The 18,016-nt window shown below is 36.9% G+C and overlaps 1 long non-coding RNA gene across 1 annotated transcript in view; it reads left to right on the top strand.

The window, feature by feature from the left end:
• Positions 1-18,016, top strand: part of LOC110468231 (uncharacterized) — a 95,829-nt gene that overhangs the window by 4,537 nt on the left and 73,276 nt on the right. Inside the window, exon 2 of the long non-coding RNA XR_013339919.1 lies at positions 4-230. This is a non-coding gene — a long non-coding RNA (uncharacterized LOC110468231). The remainder of the gene's footprint in view (positions 1-3; positions 231-18,016) is intronic.

Raw genomic sequence — 18,016 nt, 5'->3', positions numbered from 1 at the left:
CAGGCTCCAGTTATCCCTGGGCTGTGTGAAGGAATCTCACTGAGACCCTCCTGGCACTTTGTCTGCAGAGGAACTGCAGAGAGCAAGCTTCCTGTGCTGAGCAGCCTGTGGAGAGTTACACCTCCACCTGGGATGGAAACCAGCTCTCCTACCTGAGCAAGCAGAACACTAAGCTGGACATTTGGAAAGCTTACTTTGCCGTGGCAGGTTATCCTCATTATCACTGCAAGGTAAGTAAATTATAAATAAATACCCATTAGGAGAGTTTGCTATTATTTTATTATTATTTTATTATTTTTTATTATTATTTTATTATTTCTAATCCTGTAAACAGTAATATTTCCAAAGTAAAATATGTTCATAGTGCATGTAACTTCTTAAAGCAGCATCTTTGCTACAAACAAACAGTACAGGAGCCATTGCAGCTTGTCAAGTCTGATTATGTGCTCACTGCACGCAGCCTCCAAACTGAAAGAGACCAAAATTTAAGTTGGAAATGCATCACTTCCCCGTCTCCATTCTCCAGCTCATTTCTAAAGGGAATGAAAGGCAACTGGATAATGTGGCAGGCCTGGGGTATGAGTGTTGCAGGGAGTGGGGCTGTGGGGGCTGCTGATGGAGCTTTGCTTCCTGCACTGCCTGCCCTGGCAAAGTGTCTCCATGAAGGATGTGTTACTGAGAGGTCTGCAGAGCCACCTGTATATGTCTAAATAGGCTTATAGATAGAAAATCAGGTTGGGTAGTGTGTACAGGCTTTATTTTGGGGGAAGAAAAAACCCAAACAGACTGAGAACACAAAGAGCTGATGGTGGCCAAGATCCAGCTAGATTCCTGCTGCTGGCTGAAATTAGAGCTGTGTCTGGCTGCCTGGATGGCTCTTCTGAGAGCTCCAGGTCAGCCAGATTTGGGAGTGCCCCTCTTCTTTTGCTTGGCCTCGTTCCTTACATTAATGGCTAAGAGATAGAATGGTGTAAGAATCATTTTGAGAGCTCAGACAATCTGAAAAGCTGCCTGAGACTTTCCCTTGTCCTGTGAGAAAGTCCTTTGGTTGGCAGTGGTACACTTGGATATATTTTGCATTTCAATATTAATAATACTGACTTAAAGCATGCAGTGAGGAGGAGTGAATTCTTGCTTTCCATAAATATATAGTGCATTTTTAGTTTACACATTTACCAAATATAGAATGCATTTTTAATTTACACATTTACATAAGGATAAAAACCCCACCTTATTACTTTTTTTTTTTTAAATATAGAGGACCTTTGTTGATGCCTGCTAATGTAGATAACCAGAAAAATCACCTCATAAAAATTCCCTTACATGATGAAAAAGTATGAAAAAAAGTATTCCAGGAAATACATCTTGTTTCCTTGTGAATCTGGACCTACACAATCTACCCTAAGAACACACAACTTTGTGAATAGATTGAAGTCTGCAAAAATTGATTTTGGGTTGCATTTGTCTTCATGCCTTCTGTAATATACCCAAATCACTGCTATATAATCAGGGGGATTTGAGTTTTGAGTGCTGCAAAAAGTGAGCAAAACCTCTGTACCTTTGCTTACTTCACATTTTCAGTTTTTTTCCCTGTGACAAGGAGACATAACTATACAAAAATGTCATCCTGGCAGAACAAAAGCCCGCCGTGGTGTGATGGGATCACAGTCAGCAACCTGGGCTTTGCATTTTTGAATCTGCATGCGCACAGCTCGAAATTCAGGTTTATTAGGAATCCTCAGGGGCAGTTTATGCCAAGAGCAGACAGCTCCTTTGTGGTGGAGTCTTCTTGCCAGTCTGCTACACAGCAGAACAAGCAGGAGACAAATCAGGAGGTTTTGATGGAACTTTGGTTTAGGGGTTTTGGATGGTGGAAAAATTTTTCTTTTAACTTGTGCTTCTAAAGAAAGACTTAGCAGCTTTTTGCTGTTCAGTTTTAAGGCAGTTTATCTAAAAGATTGGGTTTTTTTGGGCTATTGTGGTTTGGTTAGTAGTTTAAGCAAAGGCACACATACTTTTTGATATTTTTTTGTCTTTTGACTTCTTTCTTTTTCCCCCCGCCCCTGGTTGTTGTTATCTTTTATATGGTGTATTATGTGATAAATGTTTATAGGTTTTTTTTAAATATTTATTACTTATATTAAATGGTGCTTTTTTATTTTAAACTAATTTGTAAGTGCTAACATTATTAGAAATATGGAGGCAAGGAAGAAGAAAGAGGAAGGATAGGACTGGCTAAAAATCTTTTTATTTTAAAACTTTTTACTTTTATGTATAAAGTAAAAACCCCCCTGTATAATACTATTTTTTAATATATATTTTGTAACTATTTTTATTATAGTATTTAAATTTTTGTGACTTTTTGAAAAAAAAAAATGAGAAATACTTCATGCTGTCGATAATAAGACAAAATAATTAGGAAAGAAGAGGAAAACTACTAAAAGCTCTTCCAGCTCCTGCTCCACCAATTCATAAGTGTATCCTTTGTTAAATTTACAGTGTTTTGTCCAAACACCAGGAGAAGTAATTTCCATCAAAGGTTTTTCCACAATGCAGAATTTATTATCAGATAAAATTTATTCTCTTTGTTTAACCTTTCTTTTCACTATATTACTAGCTGTACTTCTAGAGTATCACTCACAACGAAGAAATAATTTTCTTTCCAATTCTTCTCTCCACAAATATCCATCATTATGGTGAATTCTTAGTATTTCCTTAAGTGTTTACTTCTCTCTGGTTTAGATATGAAGACAAATTTTCCAGCTGTATTAAGGTATTCTGGGATGTTTTGCCACAAAAGAAAAAAAAATCCATAAGGTTTACCATGAGGATGGTTATTGAATACCTGAACATCAGATTATATTGTGTATAGTTAATATGCATCCTCAATTCTTTCTAGATGAGAATTTATTATCTATAGCTGAATGAGCTGAAATCTGAAATCAGCTATAAAACTATTCTGAGTTTCTCACTGAGTTCCCAGGCAGCCAGAGTGCTTTTTAAAATCTGTGTATTTTCACTGTTCTTTGGAACAAGTCTCTTTCCTGTCTCATGCTCAGAGAACATAACAGAGTTCATGTCTACTGAGTATTTCATGTGCACACAGTTCCTTTTTCCATATATGTTTTTTTAATGAAACAAGACATGGATTCTGAAGCTGGTGCTGTGGGATTTTTTGTTATTTGAAAAGCCCTTTCATTAAAGATAATATTTAATTTTTGTTGCAAACTTTCATTGTGCAGAGGTGTTTTTCCTGTTTCTTCTCAGAGTACTCACTGTGTTATAGGTGTCAAATTGATTGACTCCTGGGTAATTATTTTTTATTTGTGCAGAATTAATACTATTGATGACAACTCTGGAAGTCCATTAAGTCTGATGATAACACTACACAATACTTTGACATCTTCTGTCAAACAAAACAATATTCACATCATGAGGCCAGAGAGAAGGCCAGCCTTAGAAAAATACAGATTTTTTCCTTTAAATAGATTGTTTATTCAGTTCCTTATTTCACTGGTTCATTTCCAAAGGTGGAGGGGGTAGCACAGTAACACATACAGCTATGTTTGCTCCAGAGAGAAAATCCCTAAACTTGCTCCTTCCGAAAAGTCGGGTGTAATGTCTAGGGTAGAAGTTAAAACTGACTAAAACTAAGGCACTTGACCAAAAGTCTATCCCTAAGTAACCTCTTGAATAACCTCTGAATAAACAGTGGTTCTGTAAATTATTCTGTATAAAAGTACAAACAGGTAAATTATAATATGGCTTTGTTACCTGTGTAATCCAGTATCTCATGGACATTTTATTGCTGCTGTGTCTGCAAACCTTGAAATAATAAAAGTTCAGTTGACTGCTGAATATAGGGATCCTAACATCTTAATAAGGCTGTGAAATCACCTGCAATCACGCTACAAATCCTTTGAAAAGTTATTTGTTGTTCTTGGACACAATAAATAAGTTTTCCAGTACCGTTAAATTTTCAAGTGAATTAAGACACAGGGTTAATTGAGCGAAATGAGAGCTGCTTACACTGGTGTTTTATGGGATATGGATCTTTCTTCACGTCTGATAAAACATTTATAGAGTTGCTATCAGCTCTCCATAATGTTACTAATATAGTTGATAGTTAAAGAAGAAGCAGACTAGCAGGGAAACTAACCATTGTCCTAGAGCAGCTATGTTTTGCTGTCTGAATTCCAGATACTTGGTAAATGATCTATGAAGCTATTGCTAATTATTTTATGGAGTTATCTATGGCTTTAACCAAGAAATTAATTAGAGCTGTAGCTGTATGTTGGTGTAATGTAAGATATCATTTTCCCCATTCCCATATAGAGGGGAGTGATTACAATTTAATACATGTCTGCATGCTTTCAAATTATATTAAAGCATTGTAATGCTTTAGTTTATATCAGATTCTAAGAAATGCTTCAGTGCCTTTACCTGCCTCCTCAAATGCAGGGCAGCCAATGCCTGTGGAAGCTGCCTGGAAGGAGATGTCACCTCCTCCTTCAGAGACCATGCCATGGCTCCTTAGGGGAAGAGCTGAATGCAGCTTTAATTGGTGAAAGGAAGGGGTAAAACTGAAATTAAGTACTAGAACTCTCTGTTAAATTCCATTACTTTTACTAGAGAAACTCTCTCCCAAGTTCAGCTGCTCTTATTGAGACAGACGTCACTGAAGAAATTTATCTCGTGTTGTCAGGTTTGCGTTTTTCTATTTGCAATCTTTTTGTTAATATTATTCCTTACCAGTCCTACTGCATTTGCCTACACAACCATATCAGTGAGAAGGGTTTTCTCTACTTTTTAACATGTAACATTGTCCTGTTTATTTTCATTTAATATCCCCCACACATTTCTGATAAAGTAAAAATGCCACCAAAACCAATGGACAAAACCTCACTTATAAGAGCACTCCAAACATCTGGGAGCAGAGCACCTAATAATAGACCATAAGGAAAAGAACATTGATTTTCTGTAATTCACCATTTGGCATATCAGCAGAAAGCAGAAATATACTTTCTGAATGAATTATCCAATTTTCTTTCCCTCGTCCCTGCCTCATTTCAGAATAGGTGTTTCAAAACTATTGATTTGCATATGCTTGAAGCACACTATTGCCTGAAGAATTCCTGCAACAGGACTAAGCAAAGCCACTCTTCTGGTAAACACTGTCTGGGCTATTTAGAATAGACAGAGCAAATGAGAGAAGTCCTGTATCAAAATTCAACCTAGGCATTTTCTCCTAAACTGTGTAATCTTTAGTGACTGAATCAGTAAAATGCCTTTATTCCTGCCCAAAGGCTTTTTGGGACTACTGCCTAACAATCAGTTCCCAACCATCCAATTGCTTTTTGATATTTCTTTTTTGCACATTAGAAAGTAGCCAATTAAAAGCTGATTCCTTGAGAAAAAAAAAAAAAAAGAGGAAATATAACACCTGCTTAGTAAATGGCATAAAATAGCTGTAAAGTAAGGATGCATTTAAAGTGAGAACGCAGGAACACAGATGTGCTTTTCTTTATGTGAATTGCTAATAATGTTTCTAAGACTTTTGAGAAACTTGCCTTTGTTGATCAGTTCATCAAAGAGTTAAAAGAACAAAATTGTGAGAGAGTTTTGCTTCACATCAATCATTTGCTTCAGAATTTGAAGATCACTCTTCCCTTTTAATCAGCACATGGAATATATTCTCTTTTCTTGGAGAGGGCAATTTGTTCATTACTAATTGAAGTAGACTAATTATAAATGATTAGCATTTGAAGAAGGCTTTTAACTGCTATATAAGACCAGTTCAGTGTGCCTTTCTCTGCACTTCTCATGAGTGTAACTTAAAATACATGATTCAATAAAGGCTTCAGTATAAAATAGGATTAAATGTACTTATAACTCTTTAGCAGTCATTTCTGCTGGTCTTTAATCCTAAACCAAATGATGCTAAATATGCAGAATCACAAAAGACAGAAATCAGGTAATTCAGTATAAACATGCTTGCTTTCTGTGACATATTCCTACTTTTCCAAGCACCATTTCACAGCAAGTACTGTTTCACAAAGAGTATGAAAAATACCTTAAGCTTTTAGTTCAAAATGGCGAGCAACTCAAGAGGTGATACTGATCCTGTAAATCCAAAAGAGTCAGACAAACATACACTGAAAAGAACTGGACAGAATTTGTAGTTGCTTGGAGTAGCAGTAACAGTATTGATAAGCACATCAGTTTAGAATAAAACCATCAAAATCAATTATTTACATACCTACATATGTCTAGAACAGAAATAGGTTTTTTAGCTCCTCATTCGTCACCTTGCTCTCTGGTTCTGACAATAGATTCTGAATTACTTGTCATAATTTACAACCTGTGAACATGAACGTGACTCCTGCCTTTAGAACAACTCATGTTTGCAAGGCTAGGGCAGGGAGAAGGGCAAAAAGAAGAAGTGAAGTGACTTTTTGCTAGAAGCCCTTTTGGGAGTCCAGTTTTTCTCTTGGTGAAAAGATTCTTCACTTGACTTTTCCCTTTTCTCCTGTGCCACTTGTGTCAGTTCTCCAGACTGTATTTTCTTTATGAAGGCCTCCATCACTATAAAAAATCCTTATATTCCCCTTCTCCTTCCCATGAGGCATTTTAGGACCAGCTTTGAACATGAGTAAGAACCAGTCTCAAAGATGAACAAGGAGCAGCAACCAGGTGTCCCTCCTATGAAAACATCCCTACACAGCATCATAAAGTGGGAGTTGTGCATCAATGATCATCCCTGCCAAGCTGATCGAAGAGTAAAATGAAACACCAGGTGCTAAAAAGTGCAGTGCACAAGAAAATCATAGTCAAGGTATCCTGTACTCATAGATCTTAACAAGATGCACTATCAGGTTTTCCAAGGCTCCGTAATAAGGGATTTTTTTTTTTTTATGAATGGCCTGGAGAATGATGGGGATATTTTTTACTTTGTCACCTGAGAGGTAGAGCAGTTAAAATATGGAGAGTGAGACAAGAAGTTGTTTGGAGTTTTCTGCTGCTGAATTACTGGAAATTGCTGAATGGGGAATTGGATGCTCTTGGCACGAGGAATAAACACAAGTAGATTGTGTTTCACACAAAAAAGTGACCCAATAGCACAAGAATGAAAAGAAAGGGGTGGCATGGATACAAATTTGTAGTAGAAGGCCAGTCTTTGCAGCAGCCTTTTTAATAAATGGGGGGAGACCAAATGTGTTTTATATTTATAAACAAACATGGCAGATAAATGCTGGTGAATCAGATTAAAAGATGGTGCAAGGGAATATCAAGACACCTGTTTTAATTTTGTAGAATTTGAAAGGTTGATAGCTGGTCATTAATAAAGAGATGTCAGATAGACAAGGAGGCAATGGGTTTGGGATGCTGTGGTAGGGCTGTTAGTTGCTTTAAAAGAGTAGTTAAATTTAAATTTGCAGGTAAGGGTAACCTGAGATAATTTAAAGGCAAGAATGATGGAGACAAAATAAAATGTATTTTGAATTTCCCACCAAGAAGCACAATAAATCTAGAGGGATCTGTAGAAGAAAGACAGCAGGAAAAAATTATCATAGTGCAGAGTCAGAGAAGCCAAAAGGGGACAGATTTCAAGAGTTACTTAGCTGTATGAAGGGAGCTGGCAGTTCAAGGCAGGACACAGAGTGCTATTTCTGTGCATAAAGAGATTAAATAGAGAGGAGAAATGGTAGTTAAAAAAGCTGGGGGGTGGTACAAGTGTTTGTGCTGTGGCTTGAGAGGATGGGAAACTAAGGAAAAGATTAAAAGACAAAAATAAAAAGAGAGACTAGCAAAATCTGAAGTTACTGTTCCAGTTTTGCGATAGGTAAAATAATGAAAGCAGCAGGGAGCAAAGACAAAAGATTGTGATGAAAGAAAATGGAGAGGATTGAAGCAAGTTCTAAAAATATGTCCCAGATATTTGTTGAGTCACCAGACGGTGATGGAGGTGATGGAAGCAGGCAGGTCCAGATATTGCAGGACAGACTGGACCATTCTGCAATGCTCTGGTCCAGGCTGCCTTGTTTTTGGCTGAGGCATGGCAGAGGGAAGCTGGGGGTGGATTCCTTGCATTCCTTCATACAGAATATGTGTGTCCAGATCCACCTCAGCCAGGTGGATTTGGACACACATATTCTGTATGAAGCTGCTACCCAAGGTGAGCATCAGCTGAACCACTGAGCGACTTTTGAAGAGGCAGTAGGTTAAACCTGTGGGGCAAACATGCCATGAGTGAGTGTATGAACATGCTTTGAGCTCTAAAATGAGAGTCTGAAAACCTAAACATTATCCTGTCGATTTTTCTTATTCTCCTGGCATTGAAGCAGGGTGAAATTGAGGCAAGTAAATGCAGAAAAAAAAAGTTTCAAATCAAAATCAGGTAGTCTGTGTTTACAAAGCCTTATTGTTAAAAGTGACAATGAACAGGAACTTCTTGCATCACAGTGCTGAAGTCAGATATTCAAAGTTACATCTATTTCAGAACTCTGAGTCCTTTTAGAAATTGTTTTAGGCTTTTCATCCCTTTCTTCAGAACTGATCTGCCATTTTTGTATGCTCTTATGAATGTTTAGTAACTGCAGGGATGCTGAGGTTCCAAGCAAGAAGATGGCTGGGCATGTCCTTCTTTTCCCTGTCTCCCTTGTAGAAATGTACCCAGTATAGCATATCAAGAGTAATGAGATGTTTGTATCATTATAAAGATAGAAATACATTTTAGCTCCATTCTCTAGCAAGGTACACAGGTACTCTCTTCACAAATTAATACCAACTGTAGTAAAATATGTTATAAAGTCTCTCCTTTAAATATAACACAGAAAACCACTGAAGGGTAGTATTGCAAAGTGAACTACAAGTAGCTTGCACAGCTTATACTGCAAGTATTCTAACAGTCATCATGCCAAAGTAAAACCACTAAGTATTGAAATATCCTTGCTATCATACAAAACTAAATAGCCTGTAATTTCTTTTTCATATGCTAAGGGATTCTTTCAAATGTATTTACCACAGTTATTTTTTCCCATTATCTCCTAATTTTTTTGCAAATCTGAGCTCAGATGTACTTACCTGTATAAAAATTCCTGATATTCCTCCTCCTGTCTTAGTTTCTCAGCTCCACTTTTCTATTTCATATCAGAAGCAAAGTGTAAGTATTTGCAGATTTCTCTTTTTTTCTCTCCAGCTTTTCTCTACCAGCAGGCCTTTGATTTGAAATTGTAAGGCACTTAAATCTTCTGCCAGCATTCTTATAAACAGATTCAACTTGTCCTTTTGTCAATGCTTCAGCATGTAGCCAATTTCCTCTCTTTTCTTGCAGTTTAGAAGACCTCAGATAATTCTGCCTCTGTTCTCTCACAAATATATGAAATTCTAAGCAGTCATCTAACTTCACATTCATGAGGCAATTTCATTGCCACCAAATTGCAGACTTGGCAAAACACTGTCCATCTGCCTTTGAAATGATTTAAGAAAGGATTGAATTTCAGAGATGCTGCTACAGACAATCTAATCTACTCCATATCTGCTTGTACTTTTACAGAATAGCCTTGTTCTTTTGCATATCCCAGCATGGAATGCTCAAACTGTTGTTGAGCTTAGTTAAAGTTTCCATTCAATTCATCAGTGCTCCACATTTTATTTGATAAAAGACAAGGTCACTGGGATTCATAGAATTTGGCCTAGAACTGCTGATTGCAGAAAACAATGCAGTTCTGAAAAGCTCTTTGGAAAGGACTGATCTGATGTCAGTGTGTGCTCTCGTGTGGCTTGGCTGCAGTTTTGGGCTGCTGAAAGTAGGAGTGGTGAATGCTTTTACTTGTGTTCCAAACTCTTAGTTAATGCCTTTGCTGATAGGTTATCTAGGAATGGTGTAATATATTAATCTCTCGGGTTTATTTAGATAAGCCCTTCCAGAGATTTAAGCAGCTGCTGCCTCAGATTCTTCATTCATCTGGAATCCAAGTTTTTTCCCCTTTTCATCTTCATTTTAGGACTTCCAGTCTGCACTCTGTAAGCATGCACAAAGGAATGTGAGCAGCTGTGGTTACAGAGACGTGTCCGCTGAGCAGCAATGGTGGCACAGTGGCCTGATGGGTGGGATTCTTTTTAGAAAAAGTATTTATCCTGTCTCTTTAACAATGTGTTTAAATGTAGAACAAGCAAAAATTCTGACTTGCTGTCCTTTCTCAGTGGTCACTGTCGCTCAAACAGTGGCAGTCCAAATACTTCAGCGTTAACTTCCAAGCACACTAAATCTGCTCTAGTCAGGAAAGATATTAAATACTAAAAAAAGAAACATACTGACTAAGTTGCTGGCTCTCAGTCTGAACAGGCTCATACATCTTTTACCCTCAATAGCTTGTAGACTCTGACGTAAGAGAGGAAGAGCGGCCATGCACTCGGAGAGAAGGCATTTTCATTATGTCAAAAATAAATGGCTGAAACCTGAAGTGTGGCTAGTGCTGAGTGTACTTCCTTGTCAGGAGCTGGTGGCATTCTGAAGAGCAAAGCCTTTGAGATGTTTCAGTAGTCCTGTATTATTTATTTTGATCACATAAATGTTTATTATCTGTCTCTAAAAATAGACAAAGTGAATTTGAGAATGCTGCAATGTGAATAAACGGCGAGTCGATGAAAACTCTTTTGGCAATGCATCTAAGCCACAATCAACTGCACATAATTTTTGTTATATAAAGGCTTTGGGGAGAAGGAGGGACTTAATGTCTGTAGGCTTCTTGGCTCTGTGTACATTTGCTATGACCCTTTTGTTAGTGAAATAACTCAGGAAAGAGATAGGAATCAATGCAGCACTGTAGGCAGTGTAAATGAACTTGTGCAAGTTTCTAATATAGTTGTTGAGATCTTATCTTGTCATGCTTGCCCAAATGATAACAAATCCCAAATACATTCTTATCATGGAGCTGCTCTAAACCAGACTCTAGACATGGATATTTTGAGCAATAATCCAGAAATTTGTAGCAACAAACTTTGCTTTCTCTTTTTTTCTGACAGTACCTAACTCTTTGCTGCTGCAAGCTGAACTCAAAGATGCTGATGTGTGTAACTGTAGTGATGGGTTTATGGTAAGTATTTGAAGCTGAATTTTTCGTTTTCGTTTTCTTTTTTTTTTTTTTTTTTTTTTTTTTTTGAGATTTATGACCTATATTTCAGTTACTTGTGGAAAAGCCTTGGAGTGGTTATGTGCAATGCTTGTGATTTTTTCAGCTATTCTGAAATCGTATTCTTCAGTTTTTGTCCTGTGCAGTAAGATAGCATTTATAAAAATATATTTTAGTGGGTTTTAAAATGATGTAGTCTTCTATACACTACTGAATGCATGAATTGTGATCCCTTATTGAATTGTGCCCTTTATTTGATATGTTGTCAAATGCCATTTCAAATTTCTTTCTGATACTTCATCAGACTGATGCTTCTTTTGTCTCTTCCATCTTCTCTTCCACAATTACAACATAGCAGTAAGAGTAACAAAGTCTGATTTAAAAATCTGTTTACAACATTTCATAGGTTAAATAACATCTTTTTCCCAAGAAAGAAACACTTTTCTGAAAATTAATTAGATATTTAGCATCATTTAAAAATATGATTTTTAAAAAAATCTTTAATGTTTTGGTTTTTCCAGAAAAATAATTTAAAAAAAAAAATCTTTGTGATTAGGAGAATAGTAGCCCTGAGGTAATTCTTTCCTATCTGTTAAAACCCATTCCTACCAGACTTAACAAGAGCTCAGCTTCATGGCAAAATTGATTTGAAGTGCATCTTCACTCTTGACTTTCTCTGTGGTGGCTCATTTCCCTTTTCCGTGCTCCTTTGCAGTGGCATTCTTCCAAGCTGTGAGACTGAGAAGTACAAGACCAACACTGATTTCAGCAGGGAGCTGCAGAGACATTTGCCCTTTATTGTAGATGCAGAACATAAATTGAATCCAGAGAGAGCAGCATCCCTGAAATTACCCTAGGAATAATTTTTCTGGAGCAGACATTTAGATGATGAGCATTGTTCCCTTTTGCTAAGCTTTTTTAATATCATAGAAAGTCAAGCATGTTCCTACTGTAAATATTGTACATCCCTTTTTTAAACATGATTTTTACACAAACTCTTTTGGGTGGCAATACAAATGCAAAATACTTAGGATCCAAATTAATTCAGAAGTAGAAGATCCAATTTGGAACTTTGCACAATAAATAACTGCTGAGTGTGGATTTTGATGGAGGATAATTTATCAGATAAAACTGCGGGTCATGGTGTATTTAAGGCCACTACTTCTAATACTGGATTTTATTGTAAAATCAATTAATTGATCAATTAATTATAGTCAGTCATTTATCATCCTAATGCAGACACTTTTACTCCCTCAAAGTCAGACTGTGCCTCTCTGTAGGAGTCATGGTTTCCAGAGCACTTTTTATTTTATTGGATTTATTTGGAAATGGAGAAGGCAGACCTCAAAGCCACACAGGCAGAATTGAAACAATCACTTTGCTTCCTCTACAAAGGCAAAAATCACAGGCAAAACCTTCATCTGCGGGGAAGGAGATACTACCAACCTAAACTAGAATCCTGAGTTTCTTGTCCTTGCCAAATTGAATTTAGGGATTGCATTCAGAAATAGTTTATGGGACTTTTCACAGGAGTTAAGAGTCCATACAGTGTTGCCAGGATGTGTTTCTAGTAACAAACAGCCAAAAATTCCTCTTAGTTTACCCCAGCTAAGAAAGAGGTTCCTGTTTGACTGCCAGTGTGTGGCCAAGGGACACACATATCCAGTGGCATTTCAGCAGCATGGCATTAAACATGGCAGGAAGCATTCTAAAAAGCAATCACCAGGTCAAAAATCTACAAATTATCTTTCTTCCCTTGGACAAGAGAAGGTTCAAAATGGAATCCAGAGAACCCAGAGCAATTATCTCAATTAAATAGGAAATGCTGATGGCAAGAATGGGTATGAACAACCTCGGATGGTGTTTCATATCCTTATTAGACTCTTTTTATGCAGTTACTTAATTTTCTTATGTCTGTCACAATGAGGCACAGCCAGAGAGGTGGGATCAGGGGAAATGGAAATCTATATCCTCTGTGTGTCTGTTGTCTTTGTCCGTGGATTTTCTACAATTACTGCTCCTTTGGAATTTCTTCTCTTTTGAACAGTGCAATCAAATATTCAAGGGGCCAGAAAGAAAAAAGAGGAGAAATATCTGTGATGGGTGCAATCAATCCTTCACATGCTGATATTTGGATCTAGAATCAAACAATTCTTAGCTGGGGTTTATTTATGGACCTTCAAATATATTTTTTTGATTATTTTTCTATCACAGTTTGGCATTCATCATTTAGCAGTCTATAATCCTGTGATACCTGGAGGTGAATATACACTGACTATATATAAAAGTTTTGTATTTAAGTTTTTTATTTTAATTACACACCCCTCATTTTGATGATGCGGTATATGATTTAATCTACTTTAATTATGAATCCTTGTTTTCCTGCTGTGTTTGACCATGTAATACACATATTTCAATTATTTCTTTCATATAAATTTATTTCTTCCATGTGAATACCAAAAAATAAAAAAGCATGAAAAATTTAATAAATGTTACTTCTTCTTTAGAAATTATTTTCAGTGACAGTCTAGTCTGCATTGAAGTAATGTATTATTTGATACAATTTTCTGCAAAAACAATAAAAAGGAAAAAGAACAGAAATTCCCAGGCTGAGTTTTGCAATTTTAAGAGATGGCCATCATCATGAAAGTTCTTTCTTTCCTAGTGAGATTATGTGATTAGAATCACAAATGAAAACATGCTTTGTGCAAATGTAAATAACAACTAACCATGGGGCAAGTTGTGGTCTTATTGTTCTATATTAACAGTAACTCTGATGGAGGAGAATCATTTGATACTCAGGGAATAAAAAAAACTCCATATCTCTGTAACTTGCAATCTCATTGCGTGGCTTTTGTTGGACTTTTTTGCCATGTTTTTCATGTCTTTCAAGAAACAATGAGACACTCAGTAAACTGTGAAAAAGTTCCATTAGATAACATCTGTTTTCTGGTGCTTCCTTTTTATTTTTTCACCTTGAATAAGGTCATCTAGCTTTTCTCCAGAATGTTTAACAACACTGGTTGAGAAACAGATTCATAGTGTCAGTGGATCACTAGTATATATTTGTCAGTGGTCTCTGTTTCTCCTTTTACATGAAATTCAGCATGAGTTCATTGAGACTGAATTTTAAAATGGAAATAAATAATGATTATATCATTAAGTTTTTCTCTTGTGTCAGGGAAAAATAGGTAAAATAGCCTTAAACCTTTATCTCTTTCTGTGTTGTATATTGTAAAGAAGTCAGCATAGCAGATTTAACCAGGAAGATCCTAAAGGAAGTTTGATTGAAACACTTTTTTCATTTCCAAAGTATATTTGTAGTCTGAATATTTGAAAAGCTCTATTATTATGTTGGCATACAATGTTGCTAATAACATTTTCCAAAGGAGAGCTGGGTATTTAATTCAACTTTCAAATTTTTTAAACAGAAAATGGAGTCATATGAAAATGCTGAATATATTCTAAATAAATAATTGAAATTTGCATATCATAGGGAACTGCCAGCCATAGAGAGGTTGATTATAATGAGATTTATTACACAGGGAAAACATTTTTATATGCTGATTCAATTAACTTTGAAAACTTGCAGTAGTGTGCTAGTATTGCTTATTGCCAGTATTTGCTTCCAAGGCAGCAAATTTATTGACTGTGCTCAGTATGAGCCCTAGGAGTGGAATCATAGAATGGTTTGGGCTGGAAGGGACTTACACATCACCTAGTCCCAACCCCTCTGCCATGGACAGGGATATTTTTCACTAGACATGTTGCTCAAAGATCCATCCAACCTGGCCTTGAACATTTGCAGGGATGGGCCACCCACATCTTCTCCAGGCAACCTGTGCCAGGGCCTCACCACCCTCATAGTCAAGAATTTCTTCCTCAAGTGTGATCTAAACCTTCTTTCTTTCAGTTTGAAGCCATTCCCATCACGCCAGGCCCTTTTAAATAGCCCCTCTCCAGCTCTCTTGTGAGTTCCCTTCAGGCACTTGGAGGGCCACAATTTGGCCACCTCCAAGCCTTTTCTTTTCCAGGCTGAGCAATTCTCCCAGCTTTTTCTCACAGGACATGTTCTCCATCCCTCTAATCGCTTGGTGTCCCTCCTCTGGACTTGCTCAAAAGGTCCCACGTCCTTCTTGTGTTGGGAGCCCAGAGCTGGATGCAGCTCTGGGTGGGCTCTGAGCAGAGCAGAGGGGCAGAATCCCCTCCTCCCCTTTCCTGCTGCCCACAGGGCTCTGGATGAAGCCCAGGACACGTTTGTCTCTCTGAGCTGAGTGCACGTGGCTGGGTCGTGCCCACCAGCACCCCCAGGTCCTTCTGGGCAGGGCTGCTCTCCATCTGCTCATCCCCAGCCTGGACTGACACCAGGGCTGGCTCCACCCTGTCGCTGTAGGACACGAGAAAGCACAACACGAGCCACTGCAATGGCAAGGTAAAAGAGAAGAAGGTTTATTTTCTGACTCCAGCATTTCTACTTTTCCAAAGGTGACAGTGGATTGGAGAGTGAATGGGCCACCTCTCCAAAGACATTGGACAAACCACCAGTACATCAACTTCCTCCACCCCCACGAAGGAATGCAAAACAATATGTTGTTTATAGAAAATGTGTGGGAAAGTTTTCTAACAGAATGTAAACTCAGAAGGCTCTGGAAAATTTTAAGAATCAGGGCGACACCATCCCAGGTGCAGCAGTATGATTTGGTCCTGTTAAACCTCATGAAATTCCCACTTGCTGAGTTTGCCCTCTGGATGGCATTGAATAAAAATAGTGTTTTTACAATGGGGACACATTGTGTTGCTTAGTTTTCTTGCAATAAGGGTTATGCCATCAAGTCTTCTAGTTTCAGCTCTTTTAGGGTTTGAGCCAGAAGTGTTTCAAAGTTTTGGCCAATGAATCTAGTCAAACTGTACTAAAAATTGCTTTGGTATTCACCGGAGCATTCAGACCTCAATTAAATATTTTCAAATAGCATATTACTGCAGCCAGAGTTATTCGTTAATGCCAGATCCAGCACCCTTTGAAATAAATGTATTTTTAAGGCTCTGAACTTCAGACCATATACTCAAAGACAAGGAGGTATGTAAATGGAATGTGATTTCCTGTCCAAGATGAATACATGCTTCTGATCATATCTGTATGAAATATTTAGATCCTGGTTTAAAGCACTTCAGTGCTATTTTAACATTAAGCATATGAGTTGTCAGTCAGGCTGTTTGGGCTTAGAATTAGCTATGAGGCTGAGAATGTGGTAATCAAGAAAGTTCTCAAAGAGTACTTTAGACTTTTCTCTTGGCTAAGAAATATTATCAAATAAATTTTCCTGTTTGATTTTCAAATTCTGAACACATGGTTTGTTAGGTCCTTACTATGCTTTCCTTCAAAATGATTCCCTGAGAATAATAATACTCTATAAAGTGGCCTATTATAAGAAATGAATAAAGCACAACCTCTTAAGCAAGAGGAAAAGAACGTGTGAAGTGCGGATCTCAGTCAATCTCTTTCAAATATGGGGAATTTTCATGAAAATTGTGGTACTTCAAAAATTCTGTTTCCTTAATTTCTTCTAAAATTACTTGATTTATGTCATAGAATCATTTCTTCTAACTACCTAAGGGTATCTACTTTAAATGTTAATAACTTTATATTTGGAACTTTACAGGATTGCTCATAGGTAATTCTACCATATCTTAAAAGAGAACTTGGGGGTCCAAGCAACAAAACAGAATAAGCTACTTAAATTAACAAGTGATCTGTTAGTCAGATTAACATAGTGTATTGAAAAAAATATCATAGGCAAACTTGATTAATGTGTTGCAGTAGAAACAGCTATTTCAAAAATTTCTCAGTCATTAAAACTCCTTAAATTCTATCCTTTCTCTTAATGCATAAAAGTATGTAAAGTTATACAGGATCAGGGAAGAGAAAGATAAGAGAGGAAGCCACATAAAACTGAATTATTTGTATCTTGAGCTGGTTGAAAAAGAAAAAAAATAATAGATTTTTTTTTTCATTTTTCCACAGCAAAAAAACATACAGGTGCACTTGTAACACTATGTAACAGGATAACAGATGGGAAGGAGCAAGTTTGAATTAAAAAGTATAACCCAGCAGTTATTTAATTTTTAGGACAGGGGCAGGAATCACTACTAGAGAAACCTCCTGGGGAACAACACACAAAGACTTTTTGGCTGCCTATATGGGTTGGATAATATTTAATTCAAACATAAAAAATTCTGTCACTTATGCATTATGTAGCTGACTATGCCAAGTATGTAGCTTTAAAAAGATCATCCATCAATTTAAGGTTATAAGCTTTGGTAAATTTCCAATTTAAAAAATTGCTAAAAGTAGGAAGCAAACTTGCTTATTTTGAGTGAAATAGGGCATCAGTTAAGTCTAATGACAACATATCTCCTGACACACAAAACAGGCCATCCTGGCCTGATGCTGATATTTATGATTTTATAATTATTTGAGCTTTCTACATTTATCCTTGATCATTATGGAATAATGGTCCCAGACTCTGAAGGGAGAGGGAAAAGTGTGTGCTCAATTCTTTTCCTTTGAAAACATTCTGTAGAAATATCACTTGTGAAAAGAATTCAGCTTTTTTCTTTATCTACTGTGGCTTTCTTCTCCTTATTTTTGCTTCTTACTTGAAATCCACTGTTTATGCATTTTCCTCTTCTGGAAGATGAAGAAAGCTCAAATTCTCTCTTTCCAGTGATTTTAACATTTGCCCCTTTTGCCTTTCCTCATATATTTTTTTAGCCAAGTGATGCCTTGGTTTCCATCAACTCAGTTTTACCAATATAAAAAAAGGCAATATTTCATAAAAAAACTTCCCAATGTGGAAAATTTGTTTTTCTAATGTGGAAAA

This window comes from Lonchura striata, chromosome 4 (assembly GCF_046129695.1).
Source record: "Lonchura striata isolate bLonStr1 chromosome 4, bLonStr1.mat, whole genome shotgun sequence".
Classification (NCBI taxonomy): domain Eukaryota; kingdom Metazoa; phylum Chordata; class Aves; order Passeriformes; family Estrildidae; genus Lonchura; species Lonchura striata.
This window is presented reverse-complemented; position numbering and strand designations above follow the sequence as displayed.